The sequence below is a fragment of the Octopus bimaculoides genome, unplaced genomic scaffold, assembly GCF_046866305.1.
Source record: "Octopus bimaculoides isolate indiv1 unplaced genomic scaffold, ASM4686630v1 contig125, whole genome shotgun sequence".
NCBI classification, from domain to species: Eukaryota; Metazoa; Mollusca; class Cephalopoda; order Octopoda; family Octopodidae; genus Octopus; species Octopus bimaculoides.
Window position 1 is genome coordinate 86,546 of NW_028315375.1, and position 8,232 is coordinate 94,777.

Consider the following 8,232-nt stretch of genomic DNA (forward strand, 5'->3'; position numbering starts at 1 on the left):
GACACTTCGTGAGATGGTTGACGTTAGGAAAGACAAACAGCCATAGAAACTAAACCCCAAGTAAATAGGTTCTAATGTTCCTATAACTTTCTGTCTTTACTAAAATGTGGGACAGTATCTTCCAGGAATACCATAAGGGTGTGGCTGTGTGGTAAGACGCTTGTTTCCCTGCCGGGGTTCAGTGCCATTGCGGGACACCTCCAAAACTGTCCCCTATAATAACTTCGAGCCGATCAGAGTCTTCTGATTGGGTTTTGTACACGGAAATTGTAGAAAAGAAGCCAGTCACATATATGTGTGTATATATGCGCGCGCGCGTGTGTGTATGTGTGTGTTCCTCACATCGCCTGACAACTAGTATTGGCTTGTTTAGGTCTCAGTAACCTAGCAGTTCGACAAAAAACACACAACATAAGTACCAAGCTTTTACAAATAGGATAACTACTGGGGTTGATAGCTACGACCAAAATTTCTTGAAGGTGTTGCCCCAGCATGACCGTAGCTTAACGCATCACAGCATATCTTTCCCACCTTCGTTACGGGAAGTAGTGTTTTTAACCTGTTCAATCTTTCGCAGTCACTAATCTGCTGCACTGAAGCATCGTTTGCCTCGAATTTCACTATTAATTTTACACTATGTGGTGGCCATAGATGGGAACAATAATGAAACTAGCAAAGAGCAAGTACCCTCCAGAGGACAATCATGGTTTCCTGCAGCTTTGTACTGAAACGTCTAAAGCTCAATCCATCCAACCACCTGAATTTCATTACCAGCTACGTGATATGCGCATGAAAGTCTCTACCCTTAGGCAGGCCAAAGCCCAAGTCTCGCCCTGATTGTGATTCTCGGAATGAAATCCCTTCATGTTCAGTATTTTATCTGCTGATAGCTTAGGGTTTGGAACTTTCCAACATTAAACTGCATGTGATCTGTACATTTCACGACAAGTGGGACCTCATATTTCTTGTTCCACTTCTCTGATTGAAAAGGTTAAAATTTCGGTCAACGCAAATTTCATTAGATATTTTACTATATTCCAAGTATTGTGTTCCTCTTTCACTCACCTTTCATTGTTTCTCTTGAACTTTCTTTAAAGTAAAACTATGTTAACAATCACGCACGTGTGTGTGCATTATGTGTGAGCGTGTAAATATATATATATATATATATATATATATACACACAGACAACGATTCAAGTCAACGCAAATCACAGCCATTATGTTCCCACGCATAAACGCTTCCACGGAGACTGTTGATATCAGTAAGAAATAATTATGAACTTTTTTTATTACACTTTTAGAAATATGTATTTTTAATAAGATTGGTTTTTTTAAGAAGAACCGAAACATGTAAAATATCTCTGAGAAAATTAAAATTTATCTTATATAGTGGCGTTTTCAAACGTTTTTTAATAAATATATATATGTGTGTGTATGTGAGTGTGTGTGTGTGTGTGTGTGTGTGTGTGTGTGTGTGTGTGTGTGTGTGTGTGTGTGTGTGTGTGTTGGTACATAATTATTGCGGCGTTTTTTCAAGATATTTTATTTAATATAAACAAGAACATGTAACAAAAACATCTTTAAATGATTATTCCGGAGAATATTCACCATCTACTTTAATTACTGCTTCCTTTTTGCTTGGCGGAAGGTCAGGCAGTCATTCAAAGATATTTTTGTTAAGTATTCTTATTGTTTTTGTTGAAGAGAATGTGTTGAAAAAGCCGCAATAATTATGCACCAACCCAATATATCGTTGAAATTTAAAGAAAAACAAAAGTCGAACACAGGTATATAAACAACAAGCATATATGTATATATATATATATATACATATATATATATATATTTGACAGGGTACACCCTGTCAAAGTCTGATGATGGTGTCACTATTCGCTACAGATGTGACGGCTAATTCATCGACCTCAGACGTCTGAAGGCAAAAACCAAAGTCCTGGACGCCCTAGTGAGAGACTTCCTGTTTGCAGACGATTGTGCGCTTGCAGTATTGAATGAACCAGACCTGCAAGAAGTTGTCACTTGTCTCGCAGAAGCGGCAAAAGCCTTCGGACTGACCATTAGCCTGCGAAAAACTGAAGTGATGCTTCAGCCTGGACCTTGCCTGACATCTGAGCCTCAGATTGAGATTGAGGGCACAACTCTGAACAACGTGGAGAGCTTTACATATCTGCGAAGCTGCCAGTCCTCAAACTGCAGCATGGACAAAGATGTCTCCATGAGGCTTGCAAAAGCAAGAGCTTCGTTTGACAGACTTGTAGACACGTGTGTGGGCCGAACGAGGCATCAAACTTTCCACCAAGCTGGCAGTCTATAGGGAAGTCGTCATCACCTCTCTACTCTACGGCTGTGGCACATGGACGCTGTATAGGAGGCAAATGCGAGTACTTGACCAGTTCCACCTCTGCTGCTTGCGACGAATCATTGGAATTTCCTGGGAGGACAGAGTCTCCAACACAGGTGCTTCGCAGAGCTGAAATGCCCGGGATCGAAGCCCTCATCATGAAGGCCCAGCTCCGGTGGGTCGGACATGTAGTCCGAATGGACGACGCGCGTCTACCAAAGTTGATCTTCTTCTCTGAGCTGGCGCCTGGAGCAAGAAACCCTGGAAGGCCACTGAGGCGATACAAGGACAGCCTGAAAACTTCCCTTGAGACCTGTAACATTTCAGCCCGTGACTGGGATCGCTTGCCTCTGACCGCGGCGCCTGGCGTCCAGCTGTCCAAAATGGTGTTAGGCTGTTCGTGGAAAAGCCCCTCAAGAGCCTGGACCAGAAGCGACAAGCCCGAAAGGAGAGGATCCCCAACCCTACTTCTGCTGTTACGTGCCCAGCATGTGGCCGCGTCTGCGCGTCCGCCTTTGGGTTACGCTCCCACCTCCGGCATCACTGACGTCATTGTAGAACCCCGACAGACTTCGATGTGTGTGTTTGTGCGTGTGCGTGTGTGTGTACATATGCGTCTGTATACATATACATGCATATATATATATATATATATATATATATATATATATTCACAGACATACATATATATATATATATATACACATATATATATGCATACACACATTTATATGTATGTACGTGTGAGTGTATGTATTCTTTTATTCTTTGATTTGTTTCAGTCATTTGACAGCGGCCATGCTGGAGCACTGCTTTAGTCGAACCAATCGACTCCAAAACTTATTCTTTGTAAGCCTAGTACTTATTCTATGGGCATATTTCGCCAAACCGCTAAGTTACGGGGACGCACGAATATCGGTTGCCGAGCGATGGTGCGGGGACCAACACAGACACAAAAACATAGACCCACGCGTGCACGCACACATACACACACATATACATGCGTGTATATATATATATATATATACCACGGGTTTACAGTTTCCATCTACCAAATTGACTCACAAGCCTTTGATCGGACTGAAGCTATAGTAGAAGCTAGTTGCCCAAGGTGCTACGATGCGGGACTGAACCCGGAACCATGTGGTTGCTAAGCAAACTACATACCACGCAGCGCCTGTATATAAGTATAAATAAATATATATATATATATACACACACATGTATGTATGCTATACATTACATACATGGTATCTTCATCTTTACATATAAATATATGTGTGTGCTTATGTCTGTATACACGTATCCAAGTATTCCTCCTTTATTTACCTACAGTAAGAACATGGTACACCTTCAAACGCACATATACATAACTATATGCACGCAAACATATCGATATAACACACAGACATACATACGCAATATTTACAGTTATAACTGTTGTCAGGATTTATCCTTTGTCGCTGTGATTAAATAACAACGGATTATAGGTAAGGTTTACATTACACACGCACACAAAGACAAACACACATACACAAATACACACACACACACATGCATAGACACATATACATACATTCGTAGATTCACATACGCACACACAAACTCTTATCTCAAACGTTTACGTCTCCAGGTTTGAAAAGCTCACTATAAATAAACAAAATTCAACACATTTCTTTATTCGTTTGCTGTTCTTTGAACTCACTAAACGTGGAAGATATTCCTGACAGAAAAACTCTTTAGATATCAACTGAAAAAAAAATTAATTATTCAGGTAAATATTGTTCTTCTATTTGTTTTAATTAACACATTATTTTCTTACTCTTTAATATTGACAAATGTTCATTACAACTATTTCCAATGCAAACATACATTTATATGGAAATTTGTTTTATTTTCAGACATTATTTTATAAACTAGAAACTGCTACAACATTTCATAGTTTAGAGTTTAGAACTTCTAGTTTACAATTAAGACATTTCATTAATATTTCCAGGATATAATATAAGGTATAGCTTGGTTGTAACTGTGGAAAAACTAATTAATGGAATTTAATCACAATATTCATCTAATTACACAGTATTTTGGGTAGTTTACAATTTTCGAAAATATAAGGACACAGATTGTGTGATATTTAGCCAGCAGGAGACCTTGTCTCCTGGGGATAAACAGCAGTAGTGTTTGCCCCAACCGAGACTGCCACATTAGGTTGGCAAAAAAAACCTTTACTTTATATATATATATATATATATATATATATATATATATATATATATATATATATATATATATATATATATATATACATATATATATATATACATATATATATATACCCAGAGAGAGATATAGGTAGATATAAATCAATGGAGTTAAACGCAGGAGTTATTTTAATCTTTATACTTCCGACATATTTTTCGAAGAAAGAAATTTGTATTATGTATTATTCCAGAAAGAATAAAATGATGTGATGTAAAACAATGCAATCTTCTCATCAGGGAAAGAAAGAGAAGCAAAACGCATCGATAAGACATTTTAATGAGTGTGTATATATGTATTATATATATATATATATATATATATATATATATATATATATATATATATATATAATACAAAATGGGGCAAGAACGCAAATTATCCAGATAGAAGATACAAAGAAAACAAGGACGGGTCATTTGAAGTTTTCTTTCCTCAGTCGAGTACCAGATTATCTTCGCAATTTCGATTGATTATACTCGAGGTTGTCCAATCTGGCCAGTCCCAAGAAAAACTAATCTAAGAGCATTAGATTCCTTAGAAGAAAGCAGCGAATGTATACAAAAGCAAGGAGGGAAAAACGGACAATGTTACACAAACACAATAAATATAATAACAGGACATAACAACAGCTGTTGTTCGACTAAAGACGAATTAAATTAAGCTGGCATGTGTGTGGAAATAAAGCCTTACGACAGGGATACAAGATTTCACTGGCACAAGGAGGAATATCGATGTTGCACGGACAACGGCCGGCCAAGAAAGAAAGATCAGTTTTGGCCGAACGACGGTCACAAAGGAAGAGAAGAGAGAGAGAGAGAGAGAGAGAGAGAGGTAGAGGCAGAGGAACAAAAGAATTAAGGAGGGACGAGAAAAAATGATACGGACACAGTGAAGTGAAAAGTGGAGGAAAAGTGAGCAAGAAGAGAAGGCAAGGAAATATAAGAGAAAGGGGAACAAAAGAACGAAGAGTGGAATGAGCGAATAAGTGTGAAAGGGTTGATAGACAGAAATAGAGTCGTACAAGATTTAGAAAAATGTATACTTACATATAAGAGACCAAAGTGTACGTACGCCGCTATATATATATATATATATATATATATATATATATATACATATACATACAATGCAAAATGAGACTAGAACGCAAAACATCCGGACAGTTAGCTGATACAAAAATGGGACAACAAAACATCCAGATAGACGATAGAAAGAAAACAAGGACGGGTCATTCGAAGTTTCCTTTCCTCAGTCGAGTACCAGAATATCTTCGCGATTTCGCCTGATTATATTCAAGATTGCTCCAATCTGGCCAGCCCCAAGGAAAAACTAAGCTAAGAACATTAGATTACTTGGAAGAAAGCAGCGAATGTATACAAAAACAAGGATGGGAAAAAACGGACAATCTTACATAAATACAATAAAAATAACAGGACATAACATATATATATATATATATATATATATATATATATATATATATGAAATTATGTTGCAAGATTCCTGTTTTGAAACCATTAGTTGAAACAGATATTGTTGTATTTCGGGATGGTCATTATTTTCTTTTGGGGGCTAATTAAACAGTCGCACTCTATATTCGTTCTTCACTCCATGGACTAAGAAGAACAGGAACAAACACAGGGACGGAATGTGTCACTGAAGAGGCCACAGATGTGTGACGAAGGATTTCCTAACAATTGGCATGAGTTAAAATAAGAAACGTAATAAACGAGTGAAGCGAACGAATATGCAGAGCATATGTTTATTTGGCAAAAATGACCAGCCCAAAATACCACAATATATATATTGTGAGTTTCCGACGATTTTGAAGCCTTGGCTCTGATTTTAGCAAGTGGTATTATATACCCTACTGAATGTAAATTTAGCTTATAATATGCAAGTAACGGTGTGAACTTGTTAGCCACCTTATTAATATCATTAATACCAGAAGGCGGCGAGCTAGCAGAAACGTTAGCACGTCGGGCGAAATACTTAGCGATATTACGTTTGTCTTTACGTTCTGAGTGTTAATTCCGCCGATGTCGACTTTGCCTTCCATCCTGTCGTGGTCGATAAATTAAGTACTAGTTGCGTACTGGGATCGATCTAATCGACTTGCCCCTCCCCCAAACATTTCGGGCCTTGAGCTTAGAGTAAAAACAAATCTAATAATGGCAATAATACAACTTTATATATATATATATATAGTTTTAGGGAAAAGAACCAAGGTTCATGAACTCATCGATGAAAATCCACTGCCACACACACACACACACACACACACACACACACATATATATATATATATATATATATATATATATATTGATGCGACCACCGAAAAACAAAATAACATTATGTCCCTATTTCCCGAGCTGGGTTTGAAACCGTATTCTGGTTGTTGAGGACAATGGTATCTCCTTTGTCCTGTCAACAAGCACAGCTATTTATAGCGTAGGTGTGTGATCGCTGACTCTTTCCGGTCATCGAAAGTTTAGAAAAACAAGTTAGGAACTGTATTAAACTGACCCAGCTTTGGAGGGGGAATGTAGCACTGTGAGCTACGGTATTTGTCATAAATACGGGAGCATAGTTTTGGGACAGAGCAGTTGGCGTACAGCAGTTGGTGTAAGCGGTCAGCCAGTGAAGATGGACAAGCAGTTGGTGTAAGCGCGGTTTGGTGTAAAGGCCAGCAGCCAGTAGAGGAGCCAGATGAAACCGCAGCCGATGTGACAGCCAGCAGTGAGTGAAGAGAAGCAAGATGAACAGAGAGTCTAACAGAAAGAGGCTAAGAGAGAGAGGCTGTTGTCAGAAGGTACCAGTCAGTCGAAATAGATAGAGTCTGAGAGAGAGGAGGACAGAGAGATGGAACTGTTGTGGCAGGAAAAAAAGATTGTAGTAGACTACGTTGGTCACTTCTTGTGGATTGTAGTGGGAGATTTGAATTGGTTACGGTAAATGTTTGTTTAAATATTCTTTAAAGAAAAATGGACTTTGTTGTTACATGTTTTAAAAGAAAAAGAGATTTTGTTAACTGTGATGTTAACTGGCAGAAAAGAAAAAAGAACTCTGTTGTTACATGTTGTTCAAAGAAAAGAAAAAACAAAGAAGTAAAAGAACTTTTTAATTGACTCTCGATACACTAACTTTGATTGTAAACTTTGATTATGTATTGATTGAAAACCTTTGTATTGTTAAATGCTTGGAAACGCTATTGTTACATGTTATTTCAGAAGCAAGTACTATGTTATGAATTATTGTTATGCTCTGTTTTGTATTGTGATGTAAAGAAAAAAAGTTAGGTTCACTACGCAACGTATGGTTTGTGTTATTTCTTCTTCTTTGCCTGTTGGCATCGTTACGTGCTCCGGCCGGGCGTAGTCGTGGCGTTCATCACGACTCACTGAGCGTCGACGTTCGTGCGCGCGCGCGAGTTTTCTCTTCGTTGAGGTGCTCCGCGCGGGCGTTCGTAACAATATATATAAATATATGTGTGTGTGAGTGTGTGTGTGTGTGTGTGTGTGTGTGTGTGTGTGTGTGTGTGCAGGTATCCAAGTATTCCCTGTACCTGAAATGTGAACATGGTACGCGCACAAACACACATTTTTT

The 8,232-nt window shown here is 38.3% G+C and overlaps 1 long non-coding RNA gene across 1 annotated transcript; it reads left to right on the forward strand.

The window, feature by feature from the left end:
- The first annotated feature begins 1,827 nt into the window (after positions 1–1,827).
- On the forward strand, positions 1,828–7,938 carry LOC149129189 (uncharacterized). The gene is made up of 2 exons (XR_016240314.1): positions 1,828–4,135; positions 4,263–7,938. It is a non-coding gene; the product is annotated as an uncharacterized LOC149129189 (long non-coding RNA).
- Positions 7,939–8,232: the final 294 nt, after the last annotated feature.